At 44.4% G+C, this 14,069-nt stretch overlaps 1 protein-coding gene across 7 annotated transcripts in view; it reads right to left on the reverse strand.

Annotated features, from left to right (window-relative positions):
* Positions 1-7,280, reverse strand: part of arhgef28a (Rho guanine nucleotide exchange factor (GEF) 28a) — an 83,617-nt gene extending 76,337 nt beyond the window's left edge. For all 7 annotated transcript variants that reach the window (XM_036140409.1, XM_021321056.2, XM_021321045.2 and 4 more), the window contains exon 1: positions 7,265-7,280. The gene's annotated coding sequence lies outside the window, so the exon portion shown is untranslated. The remainder of the gene's footprint in view (positions 1-7,264) is intronic.
* Between the last annotated feature and the right edge of the window lie 6,789 nt (positions 7,281-14,069).

Here is a 14,069-nt window from a genome sequence, read left to right on the forward strand (position 1 = left end):
GACTTTCACAGTCGTCAGAAATGTCAGAAAGGTTTTTTGATGTCGGCTCACACCAACAGACTGGATTTTGTTTCACGACTGAAAGACTCAGGATCGCACACTTAACAACTGCACGTGCTCAGGGTCACAGGCGGTGTGATTGTTCAAACCAACTGAAGGCAACTACACACATCTAACCTGCGAGGGCAGCATCTCAAAGGTTAAACAAACACATCAGTAGGTGGCAGTAATAGAAGCTATCCTTAGTCTGGACAGACCATTTTCTGTTCCACTCTCCCCCCAAACTGAAAGTGATACCATTAGAAAGAATATTTTGTTTAACTCCAATGAGAATTTCTCAAATGAAAATGCGGTTTGTATAGCGCTGAGTGTGTGCTTTCTATGCCCACGGTGAGAGTTTGGAACATTTATTCATTTTTATGTGAAGTTAATAGTAAATTTTGGAATGACTTGGCAATATTTTGAAAAAAGTGTATTATTTCTATCTTAACAGATCGTAAAAAGCCTCTCTTGTAAAGGAGATCTTAGGTTTCAATGACATAACCTGTATAGATAAAGGTAAGAGAAAATTGCATGAAGAAAACATTTTGGATTAACTATAAATGACTACACCACTGAAGCTCCCTGCCACTCTGCACAGATATGGGTACAGATAATGGATGGATGGGACAAAGACAGGCTGCAGCGAATCCTTCGCTCAGCAGAGAAGGTGTTTGGCTGCAATATTCCTTCTCTTAAGGGACTGCACGTGTGTCTGCGTCCACGGTATGTTTATCCATATGTAGCACCTTGTCCCCAAAGGAAATTCCTCATATGCAGAAAACACTACTTGGAAAAAATGCCCATTATGATTCTGATTGTGATGGATAAATAACTACATTTACAGTTGTTTTCTTTTTCCAGAAATGCTAATTATAGTTTAATGTAAGAGCCATTTTTCAAGATTAAGTCCAATATTTGAAATGTTCTGGTTTGTTTTATCAACACCCTTCTTTATTTTCTGAATTTTATTCTGGGATCTCCAAGTATTTCTGTTTGCCTTTTATTTATTTTGTTTTTCTCCTCTGCATGATTGAAATTAGTTAGTTTCGTCTTTATGTTTATGATGTTGTATAGGTACAAATAAAGTTTTTTCTCAAAAGTTGGTTCACAGCTGATGTTGTGTCCCAGCCTCTCTCTTTCATTGGCTGTTGACAACACGTGTTTGCAGTTGTTGCCAACAGCCAGCTAACACTACCCGACTGCGACTGATGTTGGGTTAACTCAGTTTGCCTCACACATTTGGAGACTTCAGTCCTCACCCAATTTCACACTAACTACTGGAGATTGGCACAGACTTTACCCGACATGGAATCAGTGGTAAAGAGACAAGCAAAACATCACATAGCGTGTCTAAAGCTCAAATGTTACTCTAACCTGTGTAGGACATAAGTATATCATTAGTCACATCGTGTTCCTTATTTTCAGTAAGTGTATACCCGAGTAAAGTTCAGAAGATAATTGAAGCTCCAAACCTAAATGAATGCTGACTTCAACTGAACAGGTTTTGTTTAACCAGACCAAGTGGATACAAGCTGACTTAGACTATATGTTGGTGTTTTGTGAGAGCATGGATTGTCGTCTCTCCTTGTGTCTTTGTGATAATCAAGTGAAAGTCCGTCCACAGAGTGAATGTAAATACATTATCACTTCCTCAAACAGCTAATCTAGGTTTGGCTCCAAAACCCTTAAAAAAAACCTAAAGTTAGTCTCCTCAAATATTGTACCTTCTCAAACAGTGACTTTCTATATAACTGACATGTTTATCTGAGAGAGGTGAATTCAATTCAATTCAATTCAATTTTATTTATATTGCGCCAAATCATGAAACATGTCATCTCAAGGCACTTTACAAAGTCAAGTTCAATCATATTATCAATCATCAATCATATTGGTCAAAAATGTTCTATATAAGGGAACCAGTTGATTGCATTAAGCAGCATTCACTCCTGGGGAAGCGTAGAGCCACAGGGAGAGTCGTCTGCATTGTACATGGCTTTGCTGCAATCCCTCATACTGAGCAAGCATGAAACGACAGTGGGAAGAAAAACTCCACATTAACGGGAAGGAAAAACCTCCGGCAGAACCGGGCTCAGTACGAACGGTCATCTGCCTCAACCGACTGGTGGTTACAGAAGACAGAGCAGAGACACAACAAGAGAGACAAAAAAGCACAGAAGCAAACACTTTGCTTCATAAACAAACACAGAGCAACTGGTCTGATTTGCGTTTGGGTCGGTTCAGCAGATTCCCACAACTGAGCTTTGATCCTCTGCAATTCCTCCAGAGTTACAATATCCTCCTTGGCTGCTTGTCTGGTCAATGGTCCCCTTGCCTGGCCTGTGAGTCAAGCTTAACACTTTTTAGGCACACGGCATTGTAATGTGACAAAAATGAAAAAAAGCTTTATAAAAGCACTGGGCCCCAAGGGCGTCTTTCGCCTCTGCTTCAAAACATGACCTGACCAACTGACCCCTGTCTTCACCTGTTTAAGAAGTCTCTAGTGTTGTGAAGTTCACACCTGTTTAAAACGCTCTACCAATCAACCCTGCCCCCAAGAAACAGACCATCACAGGATTAAATGACTATATTGCCGGGACATCTGTTGTCATGAAATCCTTTGAGCACCTGGCGCTGAAGCCTCTGAAAGACATCACAGGAGGCAGTTTGCTGTCAACCTGGGTCTACATTTCATCCTAGACCACCTTGATTATCCAGGAACATATGCCAGGGTTCTGCTTGTAGACTGATGCCCTCCATCAGAAGCTCGCCTTGCTCCCAGTGCCGCCCCCCCACCTGTCAGTGGCTAGCCAGCTTCCGGACTGACCGCCAGCAGCAGGTGAGGCTGAGGAGCATCTTCTCCCGCCCAAGAACAATCAACACTGGTGCCCCCCCAGGAGTGTGTTCTCTCCCCTCTCCTCTTCTCTCTATAAACTAACTGCACATCTGTGGACCCAGCTGTGAAAATCATGAAGTTTGCAGATGACACCGTTGTCATTGGGCTGATCCAGGACGGTGGTGAGTCTGCATAAAGACAGGAGTTGGATGGGCTGGTCCCCCGGTGCACCCAGAACCACCTGGAGCTAAACCCGCTAAACACTGTGGAGATGACGGTGGACTTCAGGAGATACCCCCCCCCCTCACTCTTCCTCCTCCTCACACTCCTCAACAACACTGTGTCTACCGTGGATCACTTCCGGTTCTGAGGAACCACCCACTCTGAGATGGTCCTCACACAGCGACACCATCCGCAAGAGGGCCCAGCCGGGACAGTACGTCCTGCGGCAACTTAAGAAGTGCAACATTCTGCGGGAGCTACAGATCATCTTCTACACGGCCATCATTCAGCCTGTCTTGACCTCATCCACAATCATTCAGTTCATCCACAAAACCTGACAGGTCCAAACTGCAACGAACAATTAGAAATGCATCATCAGGATGCAGGATCATCAGGACTGACCTCCCATCCATACAGGTCCAGTGCCAGTAAAACTGCAGCTTAAATGATTCCAGGTTATTCAGAGCTTCAGGTCGGTCCTACAGAGCACAGACGGCTAAAATGAGCCACAGAGCCAGAGCCAGTTTCTACCCCCAGGCTGTGTCTGTGATGAACACCTTACAGTCAGGGTGGCCAGCTAATATGCTGAGAGAGAGAGAAAAAAAGACTCTCCTGTACATGATGTCCCTGTTCTTACCTTTTCCCTGAATAATGTTTTTCTGTTATAGATGTAGTTTACTGCAGTACTTGCTGTGCTAGTCTGCCTGTTTTTTTTTTTTTTTTTTTTACATGATGCAAGCGGTGGAATCCAAAGTCAAATTCCTTGTTTGTACCCACAAACTTGGCAAATAAAGTTGATTCTGATTTTGAATCTGTGTTGTCTTTATACCCTTAATTAATAACCTGGTCACAATGCTTCTAAGCTCAATGCATATTTGGAGTTTATTCCACTGTTATTTTGCAGGTCTAAAGCTGGAAAATCTGGGAAACAACATCCTAAAGTGTTATCCAACAATAAGGTCTCTACCAGGTTTGCACACTATAAAATGTCCTAAAGGTGTACAGGATTTCCAAGAGGAGACACCACAGGCGTGGGCGTCTGTGTTTTTAACCCCACACATATCAGTGGCTGAGACTATTGTGACTGGAGGTGAGTGCACGTCGGCTATTGTAGCGTAAACATTGGCGCAGGTTGGCAGGCTCCGCCCCGTTAGGCTAACAACTGCGAACGCTCCAGTCTGCTTTTCTTTACAAAAGCTTTAAAGGCATGACCTGAATGCACCCATTCAAACAATACAGAGCTGTCTGCCTCTGATCTTAGAGTTCACCAACAGCTATAATAACGTCAAACAACCATGCGATCAGGTAACCAAAACAAGACAAACATCACCTTAGAGGATGAGCTGTAAAGACGAGCTTTACACGCATTCTCATTCATTGTGCAAAGAATTGGTGAGAGTCGCTGTCCTGACCCTGAGCTAACAGTAACTCCGAAACCTGACCTGGCTTAGGGCCATGCTCCCCTGATCAGAGCGTGGGAAAAGAGATTACAAGTACTAGGAGATTGCATGTTGTCAGAAAGCATTCGGCGAGAGTCTCTGACGTCTAAGAATGCCATGCAAATGTTTTTTTTTTTTGACATAAGCGAGCACGCCCTGCAGTTCTTTGGAGTTTTTGGTCAGGTGAAGCACGGTTGGATAGTATAATTCCTCTCACATGACAAGCTGCCACTCTGCATGAAAAGAAGGAGCTTCAAAGCGGTTGCCTGATGCAGTTGTACCTTAATGTGCCGCTCATTTGACACGCAGATGCGCAATGCGAGGAGGTAACGAACACAGAACTAATGAGCACTAACGGGATCATTAAAAACAAATGATGTTAATGTGTCAGGGCTTTCTTCCTGGTTGACCGTGAACCGTACGGTCACATGCAGGCTTGCAAACAGTTGTTGGCACTACTTTAGAATGTCAACGACCAACGACAGATGTTATTTTAAACATGCTATCCACTAATGTATTTTTTTTTACCACTACCAAATGTACAGTGACGATACAAACACGTCTGCACCATTTCTCAATAGACTGAGGAGAAAAGCTGCTAGCCCTGTCGCTGACATCACATGTCGGACAAGAATCGATGATCAGCAGGCACCGATGAAGACTATGACGGATGACTGACTTTATGCAGATTTTGAGAGAGATCTGAGTTGCATTAGCGTCGCAGTTGATCATCGATTTCGTGGCTAAGGACTGTGATAGTGATAGAATCTGTTTATATTCCCATTGGAAGCGCTCCCTATGATTAGGTTTCATGTATATTTGCTACTTGTGAAATTTATTACTGCTATATTCATTTTGTGTCATCGCTATGTTAAATGACCTGTCAGGACAGGGGAAATACATACACCAGGATCTTGAGCTCACACAACCAACTTTTTTTCCTTTTTTTGTTTTTTTTTGTTTTTGACTTTCAAGTTTTGGGATTTTCCTTATTTCTTCCCTCTGGTGTTGACTGGAAAGATGGAGACGGCGTTCGACAGATGCATGCAGGGTACGGCTTACAGGTGGGATCTGACTCATTAAGTCTGTCTGGTGCCCAGAGTATAGATTTCAGTGCCGACTGCATTTTGTCTGCAAGGAAAGTTCTAATTCTTTTTTTTTTTTTTTTTTTTTTTTTTTTACTGACTTTGCAATTACCTTCTCCATAAAATGTGGCTCCAGTCCCAACACAAGCAGCAAAAATTATTAAACTAACAACCTGAAATTATGAATGTGTTCCTATATGTGATTGACTCTAGAACAGTTCTTTGTAATCATTAATAAGCTCAGTTTTATAATTGATATAATTTGAAATCCTTTTAAATATTATCTATATATTGTTTGTGTGTGTGTGTGTGTGTGGGGGGGGGGGGGGGCTGTCAGTTGTCTTATGCCTTGGACCAACTCTGCCGTTATGTGATGTCCCCAGAGGCGTGTACACATTGAAACCTGTTTTTGGGAGGGTATAGCTTTTTGTCCTGATGAAACCTGAGAGGCTTTTCTGTGAAAATCAGTCAAAATCTAAGCATATTTTCACAGCTGCAGAAAAATACATTCAGATCAGTTGTTCCTGATGTTTGTTTAATATTCCAATTGTTTTGTAATAATGGCTAAACTCACACACACACACACACACACACACACACACACACACACACACACACAAGACCTACCAGCACAAGTGCCTCTGGTCACATCACATAAGGCAACTGATTAAAGTTCTTTTCAGAGTCTCTATTTGTATTTTTCTTGCTATGATTTCCTCTTTGTTGTCAAGATTTTAACTATATAGTGAGAACATTACGTGAATTTCAGGTAAACTTGACAAAAACAAAGCGCTGCCAGAAGCAGTATTTTCGGAGTTCTGCCTGCACGGCGGACTGGGAAAGAACAGAATCCATGTTAAAATCTTTCAAAACGTGCTCTTCTCCAATAGGGCTTACTAATGCCAGGTGATAGGTCAATCCCTCTGCCTCTTGTGATGTCACTGACACCAATAGACTCAAAACAGAATAAGGGAGTTTGTTTTTCAGTGGGCTTTTTTTAAAACTTTGTTTTTGGTTCAGTCATGCAGCGGAAATCAATACTTCATTACCCAGCAGGGTTGTTGCTGTTGTTTTTTATTGTTACTGTACATTTGTTAGAATAAAATATATAATGGGGGGTATCTTTAAAACTTGTTTTCAACTGAAAAGCAGTTTAAATAGAAAAAACTGACAATGAACGGATCAGATTAGCAACGTATGCCTAAAGTAAGTCTGATGGATTTTCACGGGAAGATCCGACTTGAAGTTTTAAAATATCTTCAGACGGCGGCTGTTCAGACAATAGAGCCTGTAGCGCATCAGCGGCATTGAGAATTACAGCAAATGACGTCTGCTGCCCTCATTGAGAAGTGAAAGCCACGCATGCAGCAGCCCTCTAACTAAATGCACAAGAACAAACTAACGATGTGTGCAGGATCACAACAAAGAGTGGCTTGTGAGAGAAGTAGGAGAGGGAGCAAACCCAGCTCCATTTTTTTTTTTTTACCTGTGAACGCACCATTTTAAATAGATCGACTAAACAAGCGCTGGCTATACAGTTAATTCACATTATGACACAAAAACGCGCAGCTTCCTGGCTGTAAAGCTGTACAAATCAGCATTGTTTGCACCCCCTCAGTGAGGATGAGTCAGTCTGCCATTACCTGCTGCCCGTCCGTCTCCGACTTTGTCCGGCCCGATCTGTCTGTCGCACAACTTTCTGTCAGCTCTGTCAGCCTCTTGCCTCTCGGTACATTCCCACAACTTCCACGCCCTTATCCCGCTCCAAGCTGCCTCGGTCTCATCCGAGGCTTTTGTTCCTGGGAGAAAAAAAAGCTCAAGTCAGCGCAGGGAGTTCGGTCTGCAGGTGTCGCCGTACAGGGTTTGCTGGTGTTCTCTCTGGTCCAGCCCCCCCCCCCCCCCCCCCCCCTCTCTCTCTCTCTCTGTGTCTCTCTCCCTCTCTCTCTCTCTCCCTCTCTGTCTGTCGGTCCCGTCCGTCACCGGGCCGCCGCAGGAGGACTCCCACAGTCCCGTCACATGACGTCTGTCACCCAGTTCTACTCCGCTTGTTTTGTCTGCTCTTATATAAACCTCGTCAGTTATGTTCAGAGGTGGATATGAAGTCGCTTTTTTTTTTTTTTTTTTGGAAATAATAACCCTCCCAGATAGTTTTAACTGCAGCTCACTTTTATTTTTTTTAGGCAAAATAAAAATTTTATGTCCTACTCCTAGCCTACTACTCCCCCCTCCTCCTCCCCCACGAACTAAATAGCGCCTCTTTTTAACAAATTCCATTTGCATTTAAAAAAAATACTTTCAATCCGATCATGTAGACAGATCCTATAGTTATTAAACATTGCAGTTACAGTTTATTGCTCAAATAGGTCAGAAACAAGTTAAGGGAATGTAGATTGCATCGAGTCGCGGGCTTGCAGCATCCCCTTCTCTGATCATTTCACTAAATGAAGAACACGCATGTTTAAAAAAATGCATCAGACACAGACACGCAGTTACAGTTCGTCTTAAAGGGAGACTTCTTGTTTGTAACACAAGTTTCATTGTTCTGAGGCTATTTTCTATCTGCTGAGCCAGCTGTACCCTTTAGAAATCAGGTGACTACACAGTTAATCGTATATAACATCCCTATAATGTTTATCATTGATATATACATCTATCTATATAGATAGATAGATAGATAGATAGATAGATAGATAGATAGATAGATAGATAGACAGACAGACAGACAGACAGACAGACAGACAGACAGACAGACAGACACACAGACAGACAGACAGACACACACACACACACACACACACACACACACAAACACACACAAATGTTTAAATATATATATGCGTATGCATGCATGAGCTGTCCAGGGTGCCCAGCCTCTGCTCGCCCATTGGCTCCACAAAGACATTGCTTATGTCCAGGAAGTGGAGATGGATGGCTGGATGGAGGGATGGATGATCTCACTTATTTTTTAACTTTTTTTTCATTCTTTACTACAATTTGCACATAACTTCATATTCTTCCACTGCTTTTATATTTCAGTCCCCTTAAATCATTTTGTATAAATCAGATCAGATGTTATGGTCAAACATTAAATTCTGCTAAAATGTTGTAGTAATGCTACTCTTGCTTAATGACAATATTTGGTTCTTACCGCGGCCTCTGATTCTGTTTTCAGACCTCAGCAATGTTGTAAATATCATCCAGTCAGAGAGCGCCGGCTGTGGTGTCACGCTTAGTACTGATGCGTCGGTTTGTACACAAAACAGAACAAAAACTGTTTGCTGTCATGTCCAAGTAGAGCAGCTGCGTATTCATTTGGCAGTTGGATTACCTCATCATAAACCGGTAAAGAAATAATTCAAACAAGGTCATTTGATCTTTATTTTAAAAATATGAATTATCAATTTGAAATAGTACATAATTAAAATAAATAAAAATGTGTTCTATTTGAATTTGCATGATAAAAATCATAAACCCACAGTCATAGTGCTGAAAATTGGCCTATTCTCTTATATTCTGAAACCATCTGCACCTCATCTTGTGCTTGCAAAGGATATGCTTCACCTGGTGACGTCACTGAGGGTGAAATTGTTTTCATGTTTGATTTCACAATGTGATCAAAATTTTTTAAATACCCTTTTTTCAGGGAACCAAATTCTTCCGTCCGTCCGTTGTCTTCCGCTTATCCGGGGTCGGGTCGCGGGGGTAGCAGCTTCAGTAGGGAGGCCCAGACGTCCCTCTCCCCAGCCACTTGGGCCAGCTCCTCAGGAGGAATCCCAAGGCGTTCCCAGGCCAGCCGGGAGACATAGTCCCTCCAGCGTGTCCTGGGTCTTCCCCTGGGTCTCCTCCCGGAGGGACGTGCCCGGAACACCTCTCCAGGGAGGCGTCCAGGAGGCATCCTGACCAGATGCCCGAGCCACCTCAACTGGCTCCTCTCGACGTGGAGGAGCAGCGGCTCTACTCTGAGTCCTCCCCGGATGACTGAGCTCCTCACCCTATCTCTAAGGGAGAGCCCAGACACACTACGGAGAAAACTCATTTCAGCCGCTTGTATCCGGGATCTCGTTCTTTCGGTCACGACCCAAAGCTCGTGACCATGGATGAGGGTAGGAACGTAGATCGACCGGTAAATCGAGAGCTTCGCCTTTTGGCTCAGCTCTCTCTTCACCACAACGGATCGGTACAGCGCCCGCTTCACAGCAGACGCTGCACCAATCCGCCTGTCGATCTCCCGCTCCATCTTCACCCCATTCGTGAACAAGACCCCAAGATACTTGAACTCCTCCACTAGGGGCAGGACATCCTCCCCAACCTGGAGGAGGCACTCTACCCTTTACCGGTTCAAGACCATGGTCTCGGATTTGGAGGCACTGATTTTCATCCCGGCCGCTTCGCACTCGGCTGCGAACCGCTCCAGTGAGAGCTGTAGATCACGCCCTGATGAAGCCAATAGGACCACGTCATCCGCGAATAGCAGAGACGCAATCCTAAGGCCACCAAAGCGGATCCCCTCAACACCTTGGCTGCGCCTAGAAATTCTGTCCATAAAAGTTATGAACAGAATCGGTGACAAAGGGCAGCCTTGGCGGAGTCCAACTCTCACCGGAAACGAGTCCGACTTACTGCCGGCAATGCGGACCAGACTCTGACACCGGTCGTACAGAGACCTGACAGCCCTTATTAAAGGGTCCGGTACTCCATACTCCCGGAGTACCCCCCACAGGATCCCCCGGGGGACACGGTCAAATGCCTTCTCCAGATCCACAAAGCACATGTAGACTGGTTGGGCAAACTCCCATGCCCCCTCAAGAATCCTGCTGAGGGTATAGAGCTGGTCCAGTGTTCCACGGCCAGGACGAAAACCACACTGCTCTTCCTGAATCAGAGATTCGACTATCCGACGGACCCTCCTTTCCAGAACCCCTGAATAGACCTTACCAGGGAGGCTTAAGAGTGTGATTCCTCTGTAGTTGGAACACACCCTCCGGTCCCCCTTTTTAAATAGGGGAACCACCACCCCAGTCTGCCAATCCAGGGGAACTGCCCCCGATGTCCACGCAATGTTGCAGAGCCGCGTTAACCAACACAGCCCCACAACATCCAGAGCCTTAAGGTACTCAGGGCGAATCTCATCCACCCCTGGAGCCTTGCCACCGAGGAGCTTTTTAACAACCTCGGCAACCTCAGCACCAGAGATGGGAGAACCCGACCCAGAGTCCTCAGGCTCTGCTTCCTCAATGGAAGACGTGTTGGTGGGATTAAGGAGGTCTTCGAAGTATTCCGCCCACCGACGCACGACGTCCCGAGTCGAGGTCAGCAGCACACCACCCCCACTATAAACAGTGTTGGTACTGCACTGCTTCCCCCTCCTGAGACGCCGGATGGTGGACCAGAATCGCTTCGAAGCCGTACGGAAGTCTTTCTCCATGGCCTCTCCGAACTCTTCCCACGCCCGAGTTTTTGCCTCGGCGACCAGCCGAGCCGCCTGCCGCTTCGACTGCCGGTACACATCAGCTGCTTCCGGAGTCCCACAGGCCAAAAAAGCCCGGTAGGACTCCTTCTTCAGCTTGACGGCTTCCCTCACCGCTGGTGTCCACCAGCGGGTTCGAGGGTTGCCGCCACGACATGCACCGACAACCTTGCGGCCACAGCTCCAACTAGCCGCCTCAACAATAGAGGCGCGGAACATGGTCCATTCAGACTCAATGTCCCCCGCCTCCCTCGGGACGTGTTTAAAGTTCTCCCGGAGGTAGGAGTTAAAGCTCCGCCTCACAGGGGACTCCGCCAGACGTTCCCTAACGTTCCCAAATTCTTAGATATATTAATATTTGCTATGCTGTCATTGCCAGAGGGTTTATGTGGTAATTATTTTAAATATTAAAGAACATCAAACTAAATGCAAAAATCTAGTTCCCGGTTTCTGAACCCCAAAAAAGGATAAAAACGCCTAATTTCAATGTAATATTTGTATTTTAAATTAAATGTAATAATCCACGTGCAAGGAAAGTGTGTCACAAAAGTTCACTGCTAAAGAAGCTGGCTGCTTATAGAATGCTGTATCCAAGTATAGCAATGGAAAGTTAAGTGGAAGGAAAACGTGGGGGTGGAAAACATGCCAAAAGCACAAGTGACAACTGAAGCCTTGAGAGGACTGGGGAGCAATGTTGATTCAAAATATTTGGGAGCACTCAGAAAATGTAGAGCAGCTGCGATACACTTTCAAGAGTCACCACACACAGATGTATCCAAGACATGGGCTACCACTGCCCCATTGCTTGAGCTAAGCCACACCTGAATCAAAGGCTACATCAAAAGCATTTTAAGAAGAAAAATACTGGATTGTTCCTCCGTGTTCCAAATTTCTCTTTTCAGATAAAAGTAGATTTTCCAAACAAAGGGTTAAGAGTCTGGACAAAGAGTGCAAAAGCACTCACTACAAGCTGTTTGAAGTCTTTTGTGATGTTTTAACAGTGAGCGGCGGTTAAGGTAGGCCTTCCTTGTGCTGGTGTTTGTCTTTGGAGTTTTATGAAATCCACAGAGTCAGCGCAGCGTATGCTCCTTTCACGTTCTGCGAGAACGTGAAAGGAGCAGAATACAAAAACATCTCAAGCTTTTTTGGATTTTCATGTTTAGAAAACATTTAAAACTAATTTTCTTTTTCACCGCCATAAGCTATTTTGTATGTGCATCCTAATAAAACACATAGAAGTTGGTTGTGGTAACATAAAGTATGAAAAGGCTAAAGTGACCATGAACACGTTTGTTAGGCCCTCAAGACCTTTCCGTCTCTGCAGGGGAAGCCATTCCCCTTTTAATCTGGATGCGTCCCTGGAATCATTGCCTTGTCATAGCGGCACTTGACTTTTTATGGAGGGAACCCAAGATCCCGCCATAAAAAGTAACCCCAGAGCATGATGCAGCCACCACCAACTTTTACTGAGGCCATTCTTTTGATGACGCACAGCGTTGTTTTGAGGGACAAACACCAACCTTTTGGAACCGCAAACAAAAACAAGTTTGGCTTCATCAGACCAACCCTGGACTGTCCATCCTCAGTCCAGGTGTATGGAAAAATACAGAAGGTTGCTGTCACAAGTAGAAGAAAATCCAGCCCTCTCAGATAAACATCCAGTTCACTGTAGTCTTGGTATCACCTGTTTTCCTCCCAAATTGTATGACTGTTCTCACTTTGCCATGTATTCAGTCCCCTTGCCTTGACTGATACTTCAGACCAGTAGGATCCTTTTAAAGCTTTTAGCTATACAAGTGAAAGCTAGCAAATGCCTATTTGCACTCTGGATTTACCATGAATAATAGCAAGAAGACAAAATGCAATAACTACAGTAGGAGATGTTTCAACAACATATCAGATTAAGGGTGTACACACCTGTGCAGCCAGTTACTTTTCAGATGCCCTGTACGTCTTCGCCTCAACAAAAATAAGTCCTCTACAGAAGTCCTTAGGGCGTCAGTGGCGCAAAGGCTGAGGCAGCAACATACTCTTCACATCTGTGCTGCTCTTCAACTTTTAATTCAACGGGGCATGCTGGAAGGGCACATCGGAACCGGTTTGGTCAGTGGGAACAAGCAAAGATTAACAAAGGCAGCATAATGAGGTAATCCTCTCTTTCACGTTACAGCGCACCCTCTGTGTAACAAAAGGCTACGCTTTAAAATTAACAATATGTCATCGGGACGTATTTCACCGCTCATTTGACAAGAGATGAATGACACCGCCGCTAAAAAAGGCATGACAACCTGAAAGTAAGAATATATGAGATGTTGGATGTAATATAGTGTTTTCAGCAGAGGACCAATCCAGTCCGTAATAAATTTCAACAAAGGTTTTTTTTTTTTGTTTGTTTGTTTCAGACAGATTCCTTATTATGTTCTAATGCTCAGGGATTTTTTCAACCCCTCCCAAAAAAAAAGGACCCCATGACAGCAAATAAGACCAAGAGGGAAGCCTTCAGAGATGTCATTTTTTCACATTTCCAGAAGGCGTGTTTGACCCGTAAACAACGTTACAGCAACAAAAAAGAAGGATGCCCACAGGGATGCATGGTGGTGGCGGTATATTGGTCTGGGGTTACATGTTTTGCAGATGGAACTGGAAAGGTTGACCGAAGTTATGTACCACGTTCCTTCATAATGGTATCTGCAAAGGTTGTCTCCCATTCCCCGAACATAGTCAACTCTTGACAGCGGCCATTAGAGAAGAGGCGCACTGAAGTCATGCCCTTCATTTTAGAGGAAACGTGCCTCTTAGGTGTTGGGGGTTAAGATCTGCTAAGACATCTTACCAAAGACTCTTCCACAAAAGAGGAATGCTTGCTCAGACAAAACTGCTCCTGGACTACCAAATATGCCAGTTATGCCATTATCATTCCTAGAAACAGGTTTAGTCTTCATGTGCTACTTACAGCTTAGCTCAATTAAACAACTGAATAA

This window comes from Fundulus heteroclitus, chromosome 8 (assembly GCF_011125445.2).
Source record: "Fundulus heteroclitus isolate FHET01 chromosome 8, MU-UCD_Fhet_4.1, whole genome shotgun sequence".
Classification (NCBI taxonomy): Eukaryota; Metazoa; Chordata; class Actinopteri; order Cyprinodontiformes; family Fundulidae; genus Fundulus; species Fundulus heteroclitus.